The sequence below is a fragment of the Mustela lutreola genome, chromosome 4 (assembly GCF_030435805.1).
Source record: "Mustela lutreola isolate mMusLut2 chromosome 4, mMusLut2.pri, whole genome shotgun sequence".
Taxonomy (NCBI): domain Eukaryota; kingdom Metazoa; phylum Chordata; class Mammalia; order Carnivora; family Mustelidae; genus Mustela; species Mustela lutreola.
In genome coordinates, this window is record NC_081293.1 from 84,828,844 (window position 1) to 84,850,646 (window position 21,803).

The 21,803-nt window shown below is 50.8% G+C and overlaps 2 long non-coding RNA genes and 1 other non-coding gene across 3 annotated transcripts; 1 reads left to right on the plus strand and 2 right to left on the minus strand.

Annotated features, from left to right (window-relative positions):
- Positions 1–8,280: 8,280 nt before the first annotated feature.
- LOC131829059 (uncharacterized) lies at positions 8,281–9,010 on the minus strand. The gene is made up of 3 exons (XR_009352698.1): positions 8,880–9,010; positions 8,646–8,734; positions 8,281–8,416 (listed from the first exon to the last, which is right to left on the minus strand). It is a non-coding gene; the product is annotated as an uncharacterized LOC131829059 (long non-coding RNA).
- Positions 9,011–9,262: 252 nt separating this feature from the next.
- Positions 9,263–21,171, plus strand: LOC131829060 (uncharacterized). The gene is made up of 3 exons (XR_009352699.1): positions 9,263–9,382; positions 19,111–19,157; positions 20,286–21,171. It is a non-coding gene; the product is annotated as an uncharacterized LOC131829060 (long non-coding RNA).
- On the minus strand, positions 17,474–17,577 carry LOC131830934 (U6 spliceosomal RNA). Its single transcript, XR_009353466.1, has one exon. It is a non-coding gene; the product is annotated as a U6 spliceosomal RNA (small nuclear RNA).
- Positions 21,172–21,803: the final 632 nt, after the last annotated feature.

The window sequence follows — 21,803 nt, forward strand, 5'->3', positions numbered from 1 at the left end:
GGAAAGTACAGATGGAATGTGCCTGACACTGGCTGGAGGGGAGGCTGGAAAGGGGGGCAGCCTTACAGAGGAGGCAGGGAAGGCATCTACAGGGGCTCAATCCCACAGGAGGAGGAGGAGCTGGCCCCGGATGATCATTTCAGAGGGAGGGGACAGCTGTGCTGTGAGTCCGAGAGGGCAATGAGGGCGGCTTGTCCCAAGGTTAAGGAGAAGGATGCAGCTCCTGGATAGTGGCCAGAGGGGGGACACGGAGACCTGGTCATGGGCCATGGGGCCAGCTGTGATTCTGGAGGCAAGGGCAGGTGGTGCGTGAGTCAATACCTCTTGGAGAGGAAGCCCCGATGCCTTCTTGTGAGGAACTTGATGTGGGGCGCCAAGGAGAGGGTAATGAAGGCTGACTTGGAGGTGTTTGCTTGGCCTGGAGGACCGACCGCTGTAGATTAAGGCGGGAGACTGAGGAAGAGCGCATGGAGGGGAGACATGAAGAGGCTGGTCTTGGACGTGGGGAGTTTGAGATGCCTGCTTCCAGGTGGCTATACCTGCGGTGTGGGCGTCAGCATTCCTAAAGCTCTCCCTCTCAGACCTCAGAGAAGAAGGATGGTGGGTTCCATCGAAGGATGGCAGACTCTGTCGCAGTGTGTCCTGAATTCACCTGTGCCTCCCAGCTCAAGGGAGCTCAAGGGTTAGCTCAAAACTAACCCTTGTCAAAGAGGAGGAGACTCCTGCTCTCTGAGCTGGAACAGGTCTCTGTCACGGTTGCTTTATGACATGGGAAGCAGACCAGCCAGGTGTATAGTTGTCCCTCTTATTCGTGGGGGATATGTTCCAAGAACCCCAGTGGGTGCCTGAAACCGCAGACAGTACCGAAACCTATATACACGCCATCTTCCCCCATACATACGTACAATACGGTTTAATTTATAAATTAGGCTCAGTAAGAGACGGCCGACAATAACTGGTAATAAAATAGAGCAACTATAGCAATACACTGTGATTCAAGTTAAGTGAATGTGGTCTCTCTCTTGCAAGATATCTTATTGTGCTGTACACACGCTTCTCGTGATGACATGAGATGATAAAATGCCTGCCTGGTGAGAGGAAGTGAGGGGGATGACGTAGGCATTGTGACCTGGCATTCGGTTACTCTTGACCCTTTGGATATACTATCAGGGGGATCATCTGCTTCCCGACCGCGGCTGACCACAGGTAACTGAAAAAGAGCAAAATCACCGATAAGGGGGACCTTCTGCCCATGAGGTGGGGAGGTGGGGAGCAGCGTTCAGTGGACCTGACTTGCTTGTCCCTTTCCATCCAACTCCTGGCCTTCCACAGCCAAATCCTTGGTCATTTGCCCTTGGGTGCCATAATTAGGCTGATCTTACGAGCTATGGGTCTTGCCTGTCTTTTGGTTGGTCAAATGGAATGGTGGAAGTTAGCAGTTTCTTTTAAGAAGGGGCATTTGAAGAGGATGGGCCCATGTGGTCACTGACCAGGGAGGGGTCCCCTAAGCAGAGGGGCTAGGACTCTTTGTGGCCACTGACTTGGCATGTGGCTTTGAAGAACATGTTAATGTGTACCCCACAGTAAAAGCTGAAAGCTACAGAAAGGATTGCATCAGAGAAGACAGCCCAAGCCCCCTGTTGGACACACCTACTCTGTTTCACTACAGAGTCAACTCAGAGCCATTAGTGCGATGGAAATTCTAATTCTGGGTCTCCAAGGAATTATTATTATTATTTTAATTAATTTTTTAAAAAGTAGGCTCCATGCCCAGTGTGGAGCCCAATACAGGGGCTTGAACTCCTGACCTGAGCTGAGACACAAGTCCTATGCTTAACTCACTGGGTCACCCAGGCTCCCGTATTATTTTTTAAAGTAAGATCTATGCCCAACATGGGGCCTGAACTCCCAACCCGAGAGCGAGAGTTGCACACCCCGCCATCTTGGATTTTACAAGGAAGTTTCGGGTGTGCTGAGAACATTGTCTAGTGAGGTTGTCTTTCCGTGTCCCAGAAACAGATTCAGGGATATCCGTTCTCATACCCCAAGAACTCCTTGGGTGAAGACCCAGAAGCTCGCTCATTTGGACCCACTTCTCAGGGGATGGAATCACTATCGTTTGCAGGGGGCTTTCAAGCTCACCAGGTGCTTTCAGGGCCCTTTGCTCATTCGATACTTTCCATGACTCAGAGCATTACTGGCAGTTTGTCAGTGCAGATGCAGCAATTAAGAGAGGTCAAGTTCTTTGTCCAAAGTCACACACAAAGGGAGATCTGAGAATTAGTCCCAGTTCTGCGGCCTCCTCCACTTTTCCAAGTCCTCGTTGTTGCACCTTTGGTGGCAGGGGGCCAGGGTGGTTCTGGGCACCTGGACTGACGTGACTGTGAGTGTGGTAAGCCCAACCCAGGTGGTGCTTGGAATTCCCTGAGCTGGCTCTTAGGAACTTGTTCTGCTCACAGAGGGCTGTGTTGCAACTGGACCAATGGATGAGAAGGTTGGGACGGACAGCCATTACTTCACCAATGTGAGTCAAGGTCATTTGTCACCTCAGGAAGCACGCAGAGCTGCGACACTCCGCAGAAAGGTGTGCTGCTCCTGAGCCAAGCCCGCGTGTGGCCTGGCACCTTTCCCATGGGGCAGGGAGAAGGGGAGCTTCTGGAAGGGAGGGTGTGCCAGAGCCCTGGGGAACTTGGTCATACCTGACTCAGCCCCTCTTCTGAGAAAGGAACCAAATACCATGTGGGGTTGCACCCACGAGCTGGGGTAAGGATGTCAGGACACAGGAGCCATCAGCAGGAGCTGGCCGACTGCCATCCCTGGCTGAGGCCTTTTGGATACTGTGACAGGCATGATTGGAAGGTCGGTAGCTCCTGACCCTCCTGTCACCTGAGGAAATCAGGCCACTCTGAGCTATATCAGAGTGTCCTCTTAGACTCCATCCCTCTTCCCTAGTTTAGCAGGTGGTACTTGTTTTTTTTTTTTTTTTTTTAAATGAGGGGTCCAGAACTTGTCCGTTTACAGTGCCATTCGTCAAAGTGCTGTGCCTCAGAGGAAGACGCCCGCAGTGGTGGGGACCAGGCCCAGGGGTTGCGGCCTGGACATTGCTGCCAGCGTTCTGGGCAGTGCATGCCCATGTTTGCGGAGCAAGGACGGTGCCTTGTTTTGCTGGGCCTTCCGTCATATGTTGGCAATGTTGGCCTCCATCAAGGCTTCCTTTTGGGCTTCCTTTCTCAGGGCAGCAGCACCGAGTGTGCTTTGTAGTTCGTTACTCAGGCCTCAGCTCAGGCGTCCCTCCCCGAGAGAGGCCGATATTGATGTTCCCCTGGGCACTTCGCACGACCAGGAACGACGTGTCCGGTTGCTGGCTTGCTTCTGCTGCCCCCTCTCACTAAAGTGCAAGCTCCATGAGGATGGGACCATGCTCAGTTCTGCTCACTGTCACACCCTCAGCATGACACACAAGATCTGTCCTTTGAAGGAAAGAAGGAAGGAGTGCAGCCAAGTCATTGATGCAGAGGTGGGCACCCAGAGGGGCAGGTCCATCCGAGCAGATGCTTCCAGGTACCATCGCCAGCATGGGGCACACTGGGCTGCTGGACCCCTGCGGGCTCCTCCTGGGTTGCGCGGTCATTATCTGATGGCTGAGTGAGTCATGCAGATGAGTCAACAGCGGACTGGGAGGTCAGGCGTACTCCAGCCTCAGAAACTGCACGTGTCCAGAGGACGGAGGAGCCCAGGAATGTGTTTTTCGTTGATGTCAACCCTGCTGCAGTAGACCACACCTGCTTCTTGACCCAGGAACGTGGGAAAGAGAAAGCCATGGCTTGGTTTAGAGCTGGCAGCCGAGCTGGTAATAGTAGAAGAATGCCCTGCTTCTGATTCAGAGCGGGGAGGGGCTCTGGTGCCCTGCCACGGCCCCAGGAGCACAGGGTAAGTCCCTCCATGGCTCCCTGCCCTTCCCCATCAACGTCTTGGCGAGTGGCTTGTTCCGACAAGTACTCACTTTAGGGATGGAACAGCCTCTCTTTTGTCCAAAACCTTCCTTTGAGTTAAAGCTGTACAAAGAACCCTTCGAAGAGGAAAGTGATCGGGTTGGGAAGAGGAGACCGTGTCACATGTGGGCACTTGAGTCCTGAGCTTCTGCCCCGAGACTCTGTCCTTTGCTCCTCCTGTGCTCACAACATACCATGCCTTTTGGCTCCCAGCCTGGGTGGCACCCATGGCTTCCTCCTCCTTCTTGGGAGGCAGTCACATTCCCTGGAATCTTCTTCCTTTCCTCCCCACTCCCCCACTCTTGCTCCCGGTTTCCTAAGAGGACATGGCAACGGAAGCAGCAGGCTTCTGGAGCCCAGAGTCGAACCCTTCCTGGAGATCGTGACTTCACCATGAAAACTTTTCAGGCATAGAAAGCAAGATTCCAGAGCAGCACAGTCTGAGGCGACAACGGCACGATTTCCTGAAGGGCTAGGTTTAGCTCTGGGACACTGGAGTGGGAGCGAGTGACCTGCTTCCCACCGTCCACCACCCCGCAGTCTTCTCCCTTGCCCCAGTGCTGCTGCCAGGGAGGGGCTGCCTTGCTACACTCAGGGCTAAGCATTGGTATTACCTGGGCCATGTCATTCTTCCCTCACAGTGCCACTGTGCTGTTGGTGCTGTCATTACCTTATAATTTGCCCTGGAGTGTGAGCCCGGGGCAGTGGGCCCCATCTGTATAGCACCTGTACCATCCTGTAAAGCGGGGGGCATTGGATGGATGGACTCAACACCTACTCACACACCCCATACCCTCTGTAGGAATCCTGTTCCCAGCTCGTGGTGGTTTAAGAGCCCGTGGCTGTGGGCTCTCCACTTCGGATTCAACCTCCACACCAAAGATTTTGTAAATCCCAGTTGGTCAAATGAGCAGTTTTATTCATGCCTTGAATCTTTTAAAATACTGGCTATGTTTATTTTTTCTTGCCTCTTGTTCTTTCAAGCTTGAAATTTCTCAGCACATCAGAGTCTTCAAAATGCCCTCAAACTCCTGTCTCCAAAGGCATTTTTACTTGGCTCTGCGTGGTGAGGGATGCTTCTCCTTCAGGAGGTTCAAGTTTGTTTTCGGCTCTTGAGTTTGGTGGCGTTTGTGAGAACAGAAACCAAGACAGCGGCCTTTTTCTCAGATGAGCAGCACTTTATCTTACATTTTCACGGATTTCAGTTATTCCAAGTAGGGATGGCCAAGGTCTACGTGATCTTTGATGCCCAGTGGTTTTATCTGCTGAAACCTGCTGTTTTTATGGCTTTGAAAAATCTCAGTGGAATTATTCAGCATGCCCAACCCAAGAGGACTGTTTGCCCCATGGCGGTTGGTGTACAATCAGTAATGCATGTACCATATGGGGAGAGATGACCATATGACACTCAGAAGGAGTTTGCCTTTTTCAAAAAGGATTTTATTGATTGATTGATTGAGTGATTGAGCGTGCAAAGGGGGTAGGGTGGGGCAGAGGTAGAGGGAGAGAGAGAGAGTCTCAGCAGACGCCCCGCTGGGCACAGAGCCTAAAGCTGGGTTTGATCTCACGGCCCCTGAGACCCTGACCTGAGCTGAAACCAAGAGTCAGGGGCTCACCTGACTGAGCCACCCATGTGTCCCTAGTTTGTCTTTCTAAAGATTCTCTTCCCTGGTCACTTAAAAAAATCACCTAATTACCTAGATAGCCACTTTTCATAGCAGAGAACAAAACCTAGTTCTCGACTTCTTGCCCTGCTTTGTCCCAACTTACTGCATTGCCTTGGCCTGCACCCACCTGTGTCTCGATTGCCCCAGGACTGAGAATGAGCCGCCTCTCCTCTGCGTGGCCAGCCCGTTCGCAGGTATCCTGGTCACCTCACGCCTTGGGGGCACCCTCTCCACCCCCCACCCTCCCCCCTGCCGTGGCGCTCTCACATCCCCGAGGAAATGGACTGTATGACCCCGCGGGAGCCTCACTCTTCTCCACACAGTTAACTGTGCTACCCCGGGACTCGTCCGCACTCCCTCGCCTGCCTCTCCTCCCCAGTGCCACTGACAACATTCCTGCTCAGGTTGTATCTGACCGGTTTCGCCCTTGACACTCGTTTCAGGTGCATGACGGATACCTCCGCAGCACGTCCCCCAGACACCTCAGATTGGAGAGGGTAGGAATGATCTCACCATCTTCCTCCGTAAGTGCACTCATCTTCCAGGATTTCCCGTGTCAGATGGGGGCGCTCCAGTCTGTCCGGAGGCCTGCGACAGCAAACCTGACCTCAGCTGGGACTCTGGCTCACCTCTGGCTTCTGGGGCCATTGGGCTGAGCTCAGTGCCCCAGTCTGGGCCCACATCTCTCCGGTCTGGACGATGCACTGGATGATACATTAGTCTCCTTACTTGAATCTCTTCTCCCTTGGAACTGTCCAGATCAGTGAGAGTGGGAAACCCCTCTGTAGACATGCCTCTGTGACTCCAGATTCTTTGGGAGTCCCACCCGAGCTTCCAGCAGGGCGTGTGAAGCTGGACCCCATCGACTGGGCCCCCTGTCTTGCCACTCTGGGATCTAGGAGGACTGAGCAGCTTCTGTCCCTGGCATTGGCATCCCGGTCGCGTGTGCTGCCTTGATAGGTATGGGTCCTTTTGCCAGGGACGCTCCTGACTTCTCATCTGCCTGACAAACCCCTTCATCCTGCAGAACCCTCACCCAGTGTCACCACAGCTTCCTCCCATGACGGATTCTGCCACAAGGCAGACTCAGTGGCTTGCAGACCTCGCTCGTTTTCCCCATTCCTCTGTGGTCGTGACTGTTTTTCTGTGGCTCTTCTTCTTCAGGCAGGAACTGCCTCTGTTCGGCCCGCTTCCCAGCACAGTGTACAGCACGAAGCAGACTCTCACGAAACGTGCTGAGAGCTGAGACCTCAGATACTCTAGGCAAATACCAAGAAGTGGTCCTGAGGCCTCATCCCAGCTAATGATGGCCGAAGAGGAAAATCCGACAGGGACCCAAGGGACGTCCAGAGCTCTTCTCCCCTTTGCTGGGGCGGCTGACTGCTCTCACATTTCCTTTTTTGGGCAGAAGAGCTGAGCTCGATTTGGCTCTGCCATTTACTGACCCTGAACCTCTTGGAACGTCAGTTTGCGGAGGGAAGTGAGGATCCGATAGGATGACGCGGCTGGCCAGGAGCAAGAAGCGAACGGAGGGGGCGCTGGGGTTCTCTTCATGCCTGTCAGCACCTGTCCTCTCTCTGGGCGACACTTGCGAGTGTGCCCTGGGCCCCGCACACCCGCAGAGCTGCCATCCCAGAGTCGGGGGTGCGGTTTGTGTGCGATGGGTGAGCCCCCCCAGCAGCTGGGGGAGGTGATGGCTTTCTTGGGGGATGTGTCTAATGTGGGATGTGTGATCAGACCGCAAAGGTGAGCCCACAGAGGGGCTCCATTTTGGTTCTGTGCATGTGTTCACAGCTCCCGGGTGGGAGCGGGTGGCATTGGGAGTTGGGGAGATGGGTGGGGTTGGGGGTGGGGGCCGCCGTAGAGCGCGCAGGCCTCCCTCCTATGCTCCTGCGGGGGTGGGCACACCAGGGAAGCCCAGGCGCTGGTCATGCTGTTAGCCCCAGCCCCAGCCAGCCCACGAGGGAGCAACAGCTCCAGGAGCCACGTGACACCTGGGCGTTTGGCCGAGAGCGGGCAGCGTTGGCCAGGAGCACACATCAGTGGGCCTCGGGGTCTCCATCGCCATCCCGAAGAACGCCTGAAGGAGCTTCATCCTGAAGCCCGTGTGTGTCACTCCTGAGATTAGCTAACCAGGGGACCTATTGCTTATACTTCCTGAGTCCTCAATCTTTTTTTTTTTTCCCCAGGAAGATCCCTATAACCCGGTCATAAAGTACACCACGTGTGGTGTGCCACATGCCTGTGCACATCCCCGACTCCGTTCTGCAGGTGCAGATGGCTCCCAGGCAGCCATCACCTTCCGCTGACTGTCCTCCTCTCGTGGGGCTCGCAGGTGGCTGTGGCCTCACTCCCTGACCCCGCTCTGTCTGCAGGATAGACTGTGTCCTTTTGTCCGTCCATCTGTACACACTCCCTTGATCCCTCCTGCCCCAGGTGTCACTGAGCACCTACTAGGCCAGACACTCTGCTCGGCCCAGGTGGGAAACCTGGCGGTCCCCACCTTCCAGAGCTTGGGAGAAACCCCCGTGGGGAGTGAGCTAAATGCTGTGGAAGAGGAGATCGTGGGCGGTCAGTGCAGAGGGGCTCAGCTCCTTTCACGGAGGACACACAGGGCATCTGGTCTGTCATCAATAAGTAATAAAATACTTATTATACTTATAGATCTACTCGGCACTACTGAGGATCTTCTGGGAGCTTTCTAGATGTGAAACTCTCGGTGCCATTATTATCATCAAAAGCCCCTAATGGGGGCGCCTGGGTGGCTCGGTGGTTTGGGCCGCTGCCTTCGGCTCGGGTCATGATCTCAGGGTCCTGGGATCGAGCCCCGCATCGGGCTCTCTGCTCCGCAGGAAGCCTGCTTCCCTCTCTCTCTCTCTCTCTCTCTCTCTCTCTGCCTGCCTCTCTGCCTACTTGTGATCTCTGTCTGTCAAATAAATAAATAAAATCTTAAAAAAAAAAAAAAAAAAGCCCCTAATGACCACACATACTAATGCAAACATAATATCCCTCGTTTTTTGGTTGCACTGTGGCTCAGTGAGATTTTTGCAGACCAGCCGTGGTGTACCAAAAGACCTTTCTTTTTTTTTTTTTTTTTTTTTTTTTTTTTTAATTTTTTATTTTTTATAACATATATTTTTTATAAACATATATTTTTATCCCCAGGTCTGTGAATCACCAGGTTTACACACTTCACAGCACTCACCAAATCACATAAGACCTTTCTTTTTTATGCCATCTTCTGGGCAGCCTAGGGAAACAGGAGCACTGGAATAAAGGTGAGATGCAGCCTGGGAATGGCCCCAGGTGCACCTCACCACCGCCTCACCTGGGTAAACAGACATTTGCATATCAATGTATGGATTACAGACTTCCTTTTCTCAGGCCTAGGAGGTGCCCAGTTACACACGCAGGGGGGACCCTCTGCCAGCCCAGCGAGTTCTCAAATCCCCTGCAACATGAGAAACTGGGCCTCAGGGTCCTCAGAGCCCCAGGGGCCAGCCCTGCATAGTGATTCCTATCTGCTTTCCCTTAAAGGAGGGGATTCGGCTTTGTAACTCACCCTGCCTTCACATGCGGCCCGGCCTCCGGTCTCAGAAGTGGCGCTGGCTTCTGCAGGAGCCCGCCAGATTCTGCAATTACCTCTGAAGCCAGTCGTTACAAAAAGCCCGGTACTCAGAGGGGAAGAAAGGCAGCTTTCATAATCACTGATGAGCTCACCAGGTACGGATGGAACTTTTCAAACGGGCCAAATTAAATAGCAGGCCTTGGGTTCGGGGCCTCGCAGCGCGGCTGTGAGGAGCAGGTGGGACGAGTATCGGATGTGTGAAGTGCAGGTGACAGGTAACCAGATCCCCGCAGCGGAGTCATGCGTGTGATGCACTGTGGGAAGCTGTGTTGGGGTTGGGGCGGGGGGGGGGGGGCAAAGCCACGCCCCCTCACCTGTCCGCAGAGGGGCCAGCAGCTTAACCCCAGCCTGCTCCCGCAGGACTGCCATTGGCTACTTCGAGTCCATGAAAGTTGATATAAATCAGTGCAATTTCTGCAGCAGCACTAATTAACCCGCGGGAACCCCGCTGGAGCGGGTAGTTTCGGGAGAAATGGCGCTGGAGATGCTGGAGGCAGATTAGCGTTTTCAGTGTGCGCTCAGTTCCAGCTCGTGACCATGAGAAAAAAAAACAACCCTCATAAATTCGGTCACTACGCGGGAGAAATCGACTTTGTTTCGATGGAGGGCCGGGGATACTGGTCCGCTTTGAGGGAGTGTAGGGAAGCCTGGTGTCCTCAGTTTTCTGTCCTGTCTGGGGAGACCGCTGGCCTCGTTGGCCTGTAGAACACCCCCCCCCCCCAAGGACCTAGGGTTCCATTCACTGTGATGAGTCAGAGGCCTGGCCGAGTTCTGGGGAAGCATCGAGTCCACGTGCACGCGTGGCAGCTGGCGGAGGACATGCAATCCTTCATTCCAATTGCTTGGGGAACAGGACTGGCTCCCCAGGGCCTCTCCACATGGGCAACTGGCCCAGGATTGCAGGAGGTGGGATGGTTCTGGGGGGACTCTGTGGCCCGGTGAACTGAATACTGTGAGGGCAGGCCCTCTGTTTTGATCATTTTGGTCTAGCATCTAGCACGTGGTGCTCAAGACCCAAGAACTGTTTGTGGGAAGAGGGGGGATAGGATAGAAGGAAAGCCTTCTCTGGAATTCCTTCCTTGAAACAGAATCCTCGTGGCCTCACGTCAAGTCCTGTTCCCTGTAGCTCACTCGTATTTCCATCAAGCACTTGGACGTGTCTTAAATGGGTTCCGGGCACAAAACAGGGCTGGCTCATCTCCCGTGGCGCTCTGGTCCCCTGCTGAGAGATCTCCATTCCCACATGCCCCTTGAGCACCTGTGCCCTTCCCCTTCCCGGACGGTGTGCTTGGCAGGGGTCAGTGAGGCAGATCCTGAGGGGCTCAGAGACGCAGAAATCTAGACCCGACCATGGTTTTCAGAATGCTGAGTTATCATTTCCTTTACCTGTACAAGCAGGCTGATGGGTGGGTGGGTGGGGGTCCTCCTGGTAGGAGCGGGGTCAGCATGACTGGATCACAGTGCCCCAGAACAGAGACAGATGCCAAGGATAACTGTTCTTATCCCCCAGCCACCTTGAAGTTGTTTCATAGGAAATGAATATTAAAGTATTTAACTTTTATATTTAAGTGTGAAATGAAAAAGGGTGGCTTCCCTTTATAGGAATTTGAAGACTTAGAGGTCAGCTGGTGCTGTGGACGGCATACAGGTTTGTGTCCCAGCCCCCCACCCCGCCAAATCCATATGTTAAAAATCTAATCCTTAATGAGATGGTGATAGAAGGTAGAGCTTCTGGGCGGTGATGAGGTTAAGAGCCAGAGCCCTCCTGAGTAAGCTTAGTGCCCCTAGAGAGGAGACCCCACAGAGCTCCCTCGCTCCTTCCACCATGCAAGGAGGACACAGCAAGAAGGCACCATCTGTGAACCAGGAAGCAGGCTCTCAGGCAGCATCTCTGAGTGCCTGGAACCTTGGGTTTTCCCAGCTTCCAGAGCTGTGAGCAATAAACGTTTGTTGTTAAGAAGCTTCCTAGTCTGTGGTATTTTGTTACAACAGCCCAAGTGGACTAAGCCACAGCCCTACCAAACTCATACAATAACTTTATTTCCAAGGGAATCGGATTACGGTGAAATCTCTCAGAGATCGCTAAGTGTGTGCGTGTGCGTGTGTGCGCACGTGTGGCATGAGCGCGCGGCAGCAGCATTTCGGTGTCCTATGCACAGACATCCTTTGTCATCCTCCAAGTGGTCTGGGGAAGGAATCAGATAAACTTGGAGAACTTCAAGTTCGAGGTTCTGTGTCTAGCCTTGGAACGCTCAAAGGCCTCCCCAGCTGTTCTGTGTTCAGATGTGGCTTTCAAGAAGTGGGAGGGTGGTTGGAGCTGCTCCTGGATGTCTCTGAGCCTCTTGAGGGACACTCTGCATGAGAAACCATCTCTTCCCTGGCTGCAGCAGATGCCATGCTGCTGAAGGCCAGCGGCAAAGCCGGAAGTAGAAATAGGAAGAAGGATTCTGAGCCCAGAAGTAAATCCTCATGCATGTGTTCAACTAATTAATATTTGATAAGGGAGCCGAGAACACCCAATGGGGAAAGGATAGTCTTCAGCACAGGTGTTGGGAGAGCTGGAAAAGCACATGCAGAAAAATAAAGTTGGACTGCTATCTTCCACCACTCGCAAAAATTAACTCGAGATGGATCATAAGACCCAAAGCTAATATTCCCAGAAGAAAACATAAGGGAGGGGCGCCTGGGTGGCTCAATGGGTTAAGCCTCTGCCTTCAGCTCAGGTCATGATCCCAGGGTCCTGGGATCCAGCCCCGAATCCGGCTCCCTGCTCGGCAGGGAGCCTTGCTTCCCCCTCTCTCTCTGCCTGCCTCTCTGCCTACTTGTGATCTCTGTCTGTTAAATAAATAAATAAAATCTTAAAAAAAAAAAAAAAAAGCAAACATAGGGGAAAAACTCCTTGACATCAGTTTTGACAATAATTTCTTGGCCATGCACCAATGAAAACAAAGCAAAACTTGACAAGTAGGACGCATCAAACTTAAAGTCTTCTGCACAGCAAAGGAAACGGGTTGACAATATGGAAAGACAACCTACAGAATGGGACAAGACATTTGCAAACCATGCACCTGATAAGGGTTAATATCCAAAATTTATAAAGGATTCATACAATTCAATGACCAAAAACATCCCCTAAACAATCTGATTAAAAAATGGGCAGAGGGGGCGCCTGGGTGGCTCAGTGGGTTAAGCCACTGCCTTCGGCTCAGGTCATGATCTCAGGGTCCTGGGGCTCTCTGCTCAGCAGGGAGCCTGCTTCCTCCTCTCTCTCTGCCTCCCTCTCTGCCTACTTGTGTTCTCTGTCAAATAAATAAATAAAATCTTTAAAAAAAAAATAGGCAGAGGAACTAAAGAGATGTTTTTCCAGAGAAGACATCCAAATGGTCAACACGTACATGAAAAGATGTCCCGTGTCACTCATCGTCAGGGAAATGCAAACCAAAACAACGATGAGATATCAGCTCACACCTGTCAAAATGGCTAGGATCAAAAAGACAAGAGAGAACAAGTGTTGGTGAGGATGTGGGGAAAAGGGAACCCTTGCGCACTGTTGGTGGAAATGGGAATTGGTTCAACCATCGTGGAGATTCTTCAAGAAAATTCAAAATACAATATGATTCAGCAGTTCCGTTTCTGGGTATATACCCAAGAGAAATGAAGAGGATACTGAAGAGGTATACACAATCCCAGTTTATCATAACATTTTTTTTTAAAGATTTTATTTATTTATTTGACAGAGAGAGATCACAAGTAGGCAGAGAGGCAGGCAGAGAGAGAGAGGAGGAAGCAGGCTCCCCGCTGAGAGAGAGCCCAATTCAGGACTTGATCCTGGGACCCCGAGATCATGACCTGAGCCAAAGGCAGCGGCTTAACCCACTGAGCCACCAGGTGCTCCTTATTGTAACATTTTTAACAGTAGTCAAGATACAGAAACAAGCTATGTGCCTGTCAACAGATGAATGGGTAAAGAACCCACCCCCCCCACATTATTCTTCATGAGAAAGAAGGAAATCCTGCCATTGTCCACAACAAGGATGGACCTTGAGGACAGTATGCTAAGTGAAATAAGTCAGGGGAAGACTCATAATGTATAATATCACTTATTTGTGGAATATAAAAATGCCAAACTCATGTAAACACAGTAAAAAGTTGGCAACCAGGGCTTGGGGGTGGTGTGGGGGAATAGGAGAGAGGCTATTTAAGGGTATAAACTTGCTAGTAGCAGATAAATAAGTTCCAGAGATCTAATCAGATGGTATAGTGAATATAGACAACAGTATTGCATGTGTTTATCAAGCTTGCTAGGAGACTAGATCTTAATTGTTCCTATCATAAAAAAGAAATCATAATTATGTGACATGGTAGAGGTGCTAAATACAACGGCAATCATGTTACAGTACGTAAATGTATCCAATCACCATGTTGAATGCCTTAAACTTACATAATATTACATGTCATGTGCATGTCAAATACATTATAAATAAAAAAGGTGTATTCCGTACACTTGGCATACAGCCCCCAAAGTGCAGAAATCCAGGGCCCTCGTTTTCCCCCTGAACTGTGACCCTGACAGTTCTCCAGGAGCTCAGCATCCCGGCCATCTCCTAGTCCCCAGACATAACAGCCACCATGGCGGAGTCACATACTGTCCTTGCCCCAGCTGTGGGATCCTCAGTAGATGGGTGTAAGTCTGGTGACAGGAGCTGTGGGAATGCAATCACTCTGAGGTTGAAGAATGTCCTTCAGCGTGCACAAATGTTTGTTGTGCCTCCGCTTTGCATCAGACTCGTGCGGTACACTTTTATGTTTATCCCATTGAGTCCTTGTGGTGATCCTGTGAGATAGGAATTCCCTTCTCCATTTAAGAGATGAGGAGACCAAGGCTCCCAGGGGCAAAGGACACAGCTAGAGGGGCCCCAGCGGCTCTAGAATCTCCACCCTTTGGCATCAAGGGTAGTTCGTGTGCATCACCTTGTATGTTACTGCGGTGTTCAGGTGCTCAAACGTTTGGTCTGCTTCCTTTATCCTTTGCAATCTGCATTGTGGACTATGTCCCTGTGTCCTTGAGTGTAGAGCCTGCTGCTGGGAGGGGATGGGAGACCATGACCTTGTTGGAGCCTGGGTAGGGTTCCAGGGAGAGTGACAGGTTCAGCAAACAAAAATGCAAGATGCCCAGTTAGAGTTGAACTTGAATTTCTGAGCAACAGTGAGTACTTTCATTTTTTTTTTAAAGATTTTATTTTTTTATTTGAGGGCAAGAGATCACAAGTAGGCGGAGAGTCAGGCACAGAGAAAGGAGGAAGCAGGCTCCCCACTGAGCAGAAAGCCTGATGCGGGGCTTGATTCCAGGACCCTGAGATCATGACCTGAGCCGAAGGCAGAGTCCTAAACCACTGAGCCATCCAGGCGCCCCAAGTACTTTCATTTTAATATAACTATGTCCTATACAATTTTTAGGGTATACGTACGCTAAAACAGTATTCCCTTGTTTATTTAAAATTCAGATTTAACTCTGGATCTCGTGAAGCTTGCGGCTGGTCTAACGCCGAAGAAGCCTCTGTTTGCAGAGGCCAGGACTCGATGCCACTTTGCTCACGGGCTCTGAGGGCTCCCCCTGTTCTTCCCGAAGGCTCCACCATCGCCACTCAAGCTTTCAAACTGGCCACTTTGGCAAAATCTAACCAGCCGTGTTTTGTCTGGCTGACGTGATGTTGATTAAAAAAAAAAAAAAAATTATTTATTTATTTGAGGCGGGTGGGGGTTGGTGGGCAGAGCACGGGAGACAATCTCAAGAAGACTTGCCAGTGAGCGTGGAGCCCAGCGTGGGGCTCGACCTCATGACCCTGAGGTCACGACCTGAGCTGAAATCAAGAGTCAGAGTGTTAACCAATGGAGCCACCCAGGTGCTCTGGGCATGATGCTGATTTTTAAAAAACTGGTCAATTTTTGAAAACCAGGAGTTTCTACATGCCCATCTAAATGACATCCTTTTAAAATTGTGTTTTAATTCCCGCGTAGTTAACAGTCAGTGTTGGTTTCAGGTGTACAGTGTAGTGATGCAACAGTTCCGTAACATCCTGTGCTCGTCGTAAGTGCGACTCCTTAATCCCCACCACCCAAGTTGCCCACCCCTCCGCCCGCATCCCCTCCAGTAACTGGCTGTATGTTTTCTATAGTTAAGAGTCTGTTTCTTGGTTTGACTCTCTCTTTTTTCCCTGTTTCTTGTTTGTTTTGTTTCTTAAATTTCACATATGAGGGAAATCATATGGTATTTGTCTTTCTCAGACTGATTTCGCTTAGCATGATACTCTCTAGCTCCATCCATGTTGTTGCAAATGACAAGATTTCATTCTTTTTATGGCTGAGTAATGCTCTGTTGTATGTACCCACCATGTCTCCTTTACCCATTCGTCTGTTGATGGACGCTAGGGCTGCTTCCATAACTTGGCTATTGTAAATAATGCTGCTGAAAGCTCAGGGGTGCATGTATCCCTGAATTTGTGTGTTTTTTTTTTTTTTGTTTTTTGTTTTTTTTTGTTTTTTTTGGCAAATATCTAGTAGTGTGATTACTGGATTGTAGGGTATTTCCATATTTAACTTTTAAAAAATTATTTATTTAAACAAAAGATTTGTAAAGTAATCTCTACACCCAACGTGGGGCCCAAACTCACAACCTTGAGATCAGGAGTCGCATGTTCTACCCACTGATCCAGCCAGGTGCCCACCCCCACCAACTTTTTTTTTTGAACCGCCCCCTTGGGCTCAGGTCATGATCTCAGAGTCATGAGATTGAGGTCTGCCTAGGATTGTGGGCTGAGTATGGAGCCTGCTCAAGATTCTCTGTCTCCCTAGGGGCGCCTGGGTGGCTCGGTGGGTTAAAGCCTCTGCCTTCGGCTAGGGTCGTGATCCCAGGGTCCTGGGATGGAGCCCCTCATGCGCTCTCTGCTCAGCGGGGAGCCTGCTTCCTCCCCTCTCTCTGCCTGCTTCTCTGCCTGCTTGCAATCTCTGTCAAATAAATAAATAAATAAATAAATCTTTAAAAAAGAAAAAAAGATTCTCTGTCTCCCTCTACCCCCTTACCCCACCCCCACTTGCACATGCTCTCTCTCTCTCTCTTTCTCAAATAGATAACTAAATAACTAAATAAATAAATGAAATTAAAGGGGTGCCTGGGTGGCTCAGTGGATTAAGCCGCTGACTTTCGCTCAGGTCATGATCTCAGGATCCTGGGATCGAGCCCCACATCGGGCTCCCTGCTCACCAGAGAGCCTGCTTCTCCCTTTCCCTCTCTCTCTGCCTACTTGTGATCTCTCTCTCTCTGTCAGATAAATAAATAAAATCTTTAAAAAAATTAAAGACAAGCACCCCCTATTTTTAACTTTCTGAGGAAACTCTGTACACTTTCCACAGTGGCTACACATCCTTGCCAATACTTGCCATATTTTGTTATTGATTTCAGCCATTCTGACATGTGTGAGGTGGCATCTCCCATGGTTTTGATTTGGAACTCCCTGGTGATCAGTGATGTTGAGCACCTTTTCCTATGTCTGTTGGCCATCAGGATGTCTTCTTTGAACAAATGTCTGTTCATTTGTTTGCCCATTTTTAATTGGATGATTTGTTTCCTAGATGTTGTGTTGTTCTTCATATATTTTGGATACTAATCCTTTATTGAATATGTCATTTGAAGATATCTTCTCCCATTCAGTAGGTTGCCTTTTAGTTTCGTTGATTGTTTCCTTCAGTGTGCAGGAGCTGTTTATTTTGACATAGTCCCAATAGCTTATTTTTGCTTATCTTTCCCTTGCCTCAGGAGACACACCTAGAAAAATGTTGCTATGGCCAGTGTCAGAGAATTTACTGCCTGTGCTCTCTTCTAGGACTTTCATTTCAGGTTTTAAGGTCTTTCATCCATTTTATTTTTTATGTATGGTATAAAAATAATCAGTTTTCCAAACACCCGTTGTTGAAGAGACTTTTTCCCATTGGATATTCTTTCCTGTTTTGTCAGAGGTTAATTGACTATATAATCGTGGGTTTATTTCTGGGTTTTTGTGTCTACTTTTGTGTCAGTACCATACTGTTTTGATTCCCACAGCTTTGTAATGTAACTTGAAGTCTGGAATTGTGATGCCTCCAGTTTCGGTTTTCTTTTTCAAAACTGCTTTGGCAAATTCAGAGTCTTTAAAAATATGGAATGTTTCCTGAATTTGCATGTCATCCTTGGGCAGGGGCCAAGCTAATCTCTGTATCACTCCAATTTTAGTGTATATGCTGCCGAAGTGAGCACTAAATTTCTGACTTTTTTAAAATTTCAAGTTTTTATTTAAGTTCAAATTAGTTAACATATATGGCAAAATTGGTTTCAGGTGTAGAATTCAGTAATTCACCGCTAACATATAATACCCAGCAGCACTCATCACAGGTGCCCTCCTTGACACGCATCACCCATTTAACCCATCCCGCATCCCCCCAAAATCAAATCTGCCATCTTGAGCGTCCAAGACCACACGGCAGCAGTCATCTGCAGCCAAGTCCTGGCATCCCTCTTAGACAGGGCATGCACTTGCCAGTTTGCCCCATTCCCATCCCCATCCTGTGGTTGCTCCTGCCCAACTATTCACTTCTATCTGTCTAGCCCCAACAGGCATTGAGGGTTTTTTTTGTTTTGTTTTTGAAGATTTTATTTATTTATTTGACAGAGAGAGAGAGAGAGAGAGATCACAAGTAGGCAGAGAGGCAGGCCGGGTGCGGGGGGGAGGGAAGCGGGCTCCCCATTGAGCATAGAGCCCGATGCGGGGCTCCATTCCAGGACCCTGAGATCATGACCTGAGCCAAAGGCAGAGGCTTAACCCACTGAGCCACCTAGGCGCCCAGGCATTGACTTTTTGACTTCTGATCTATACTATGTGCCAAAAAGTCTACTTCTTCCAGTGACAACAAAAATACCAAGCGTTTTCATCGGACTGCCTCCACCCATTACTCCCATTTTATCCCATCTCCCTCCCTGTCCCCTCCCTCAGTGCTCCTGGTGACCATGCACTGGCTGTTGGTTGTCCCCTCCTCCCAAGCAATGCCAGCCTGACCCCAGAAGGCCTGGCCACGGGCATGGCTCCCTTCGAGATGGCCCTACGAAGCCCTCCCGACTCTCCGAATCCCTCTGTCACACACAGAATCACACGGTCGCTTACTGGAATTTCTTCATTGTATACAGATTAAGAAATGGAAAATGTGACACTCAAGAATCACATGCAATGAAAACTGTGTAAAACTGTGACTAGAACTCAGGCAACAGGGACGTGGGAATTTCTCACCAAACCACGTGCTGTGTGTGAGGATCTTGCCTCAGTGCCTCTCACATCTCCACCGCAGGGCATCGTGCCATATGCGAGATGAGCTCTCGGACTGATTGATTGATTACTCACTCGGCGCTCCTGGCAAAGCAGTCCTCACTCTGCTGAACAAATTATCTTTATGCATTGCAGTCTCTAAAGCTGAGATGAGGGGGAGCTCACTGTGATCTTCAAGTCATTCAGCAACATCTTGGAACCACTGGACATGATACAAGGATCCATGAAAAATGGCCCCTGTCGGCACATGGAAAGGAAGGGGGAGAAAGCAGGAACTCTGAGCCACCGTGCTAAGGATCTTTATTTTATTTTTTTACTCCCTGCAGTCAAATTTTGCTCAGTGCCTGTTTTAATAAATAAGGTTTTATTGGAACACAATCAGACATTCATGCTACAATGGCAGGGTCGAGTGCTTGCAGCAGAAGCTGTAGGGTCTGCTGATCCTAAAATATTTATTGTCTGGCTCTTTATAGGAGAAATTTCCTGAACCTTGATGTCAACCATTCATCAGCCCTCAAAGGTGAGTATCACTACCCTCGCTTAACCTCAGGGGCACTGGTGCTCAGAAAGGCTAGTGTTGCTTGTTCATCCCGCCGCCCCAAGTGTGGTGGGAAGGAACTCAGGTGTTCAATTCCCAAACCCATCGTCATTTGACCAGATGCCCACAGGATAAAGTCCAAATGTCCAGACAGGGGTTAGACCCACTTGTCCAACTTCTCCCTCCCGTGTACACGTCAGGTGAGCAACTTTGAGCTCCGTGGGGGCTTCCAACCACGCCGTGCCACGGTCTGCGTCTGCATCTTCGTAAGCTACCCTTCCTTTTCACCAAACCCCCGACCTCTTTCTCTGTCAGTGAAATCCCATCATGACGCATCGCAAATCTTCCCACCTCCATGGAACCTGCTCTTTGTCAGACAGTTAATGAGAACAAGAGCCAACATTACTAGTATGTTCTTTGAGCTGTGGACTAGGCTAGCCGCTCTGCTTTGTGTTCTAGGTGATGACTGTATGACAACTCTGTGAGGTAGGCACTGGTAGTCTCACTGTCTAGGGGCACACACAGGTTGCTAGAGGTTAAGTAACTTGGCCAGGGTCCCAGAGCTAGTGATGTCTGGACCCAGGATTCGGCTCAGGTCTGTCTGATATTCAAGTTCAGCTCTCACGACCATACTCTAAACAGCGTCCGCGGTCTGCTCACGCCGCTTCTCCTACTGGCTTGGCTTTACAGCACGTGCTCAGCCTGGTGTGACGATGCCCGTCTGCCAAGGCTGGGAGACACATCCCTTTACAGCCGTAACTCGGCCCCCGGGAGAAGGCCGGCACCTTGCCGGCACCCTGCCGACCCTGAACTTCATTTTATTGTTCATCCGTATTATTTCAACAGCATTTAGCAATTTGGGGAAACAGGATTTTCCCCAGTTTATTTCTGTTGCTGCCACCATCTGTCTGCCTGAGTGGACTGTGTGCCGTCGACCCAGACCCATTCCTGGCTCTGGTCGGTGCTTAGAGTTCGTGTTGGTTGCTTGGTCTGCATTTATTATGGTTTAAAAACGCTCTTGTTTCACCTATAATTAAGTCAAAGTTTGTAGCTGTGAACAAAAGGTGGGTTAAAAGTAGCAAGAGCATAATGAATCTTTTTCCCCCGCAGCCCGCCTTCCTCTAGAAAAACCCCCGTCCTGAGCGGCGATGTGAACCCGCACACCCGTGTGGGCTTGCGCAGACTCGAACAAGGGAAACGTGTCAAACTGTCGTTACTCACTGATAAAGGATAGCTGCAGCGACATCAACGATCCCGTCCTCACTGCGCTCTGTGGGCACAGGGCACACTGCATGCTGCGTTTCCGCTGGCAGGAGCTGGGGTGTAGAGAGGCCGCAGGCCCCGCCCTCTCGGGGCTCCCAGCCCGCTGCAGCATGGTGTGACTGGGGATCTCGGGAGAGGGGCCCCCGCCAGCCCGTGGGGTGGGAAGCACAGGGAAGGGCCCGGGAGAGGGCGATGGAGAGGTGGCGGCTGTGGGCCTCTGGCGTCCGCCGGAGCTTGGTGCAGTGCTCAGACACTCGTGCTTGGTCCGGGACAAGGGACCCAGCGAGGATCACCCAAACGCAGGTCCCCGGTGCCCAGCCTGCTCCCTGCAGGCTCTGAGTCCCCAGCCATGGTGGGGTGGCCGTCATCTCTGGGATGCACCCACCGACTCCCTGGTCCCTACTGAAGGGGTCTAAAGACCATGGAGAGGCGAACGGTGTGCGGCAGCACCCCCCAGCCCCCTGCCAGCCCCTGTTCCCACCCCTTCCACATCCCTTCTCTGACACCCACACCACTAGCCTCACAGGGAGGTCATTCTCCCCTGGGGATGACACAAACGAATGGTGTAAAGAATCCACTGGCTTGGGGCGCCTGGGTGGCTCCGTGGGTTAAGCCTCTGCCTTTAGCTCGGGTCCTGATCTCAGTGTCCTGGGATCGAGCCCTGCATCGGGCTCTCTGCTCAGCAGGGAGCCTGCCTCCCCTTCTCTCTCTGCCTGCCTCTCTGCCTACTTGTGATTTCTGTCTGTCAAATAAATAAATTAAAAAAAAAAAAAAAAAAAAGAATCCACTGGCTTCTGTTGCCTTGCGTGTTAATGGAGGTTCCAAACAACTTGCCCACGGGATGTGTCTGAGCCGCACTGTGGAAGGGTCTGGAATCATCGCCCAACTTGACAAGTGGTCGATCACATCAGGATTTCTGGAGGAGGACCCGCCAGGAGCTACACTAGCTGGGCGTTGCCTGCCCAAGTCTCCTCCAGGACACTGGAAGGAACTGGAAGGTCCAAGGTAGAGTCAGGGTCTCAGCAGGCCCAGGGAGAGCCATCAGCATGGCTCCTGTCAACACCAGCCCTGGAACGACCCTGGGAGGAGCCAGGGAGCTTCTCCTCTTATTTTCTCATCTTGGTTTGTGGCATCTTTGCCGTAAGACCAGAGGCAAGGGGCGTTTGGGCTGGGCGGTGTCCTCTCTGCCCGGGTGGAGTAGGACACATGGCTTCGTGCACACGGCCATGTTCCGAATGGTTTCTAAGAGCCCTCAGTGCATGCTAGAGAACCATTGCCTCATGTTCTAGGAGAATGGGAAGGGATATAGTGACTTGGGTCTGGGCCGGGTCCCAGCTGATGCATAATCCTGTCTCTGGCATCCCT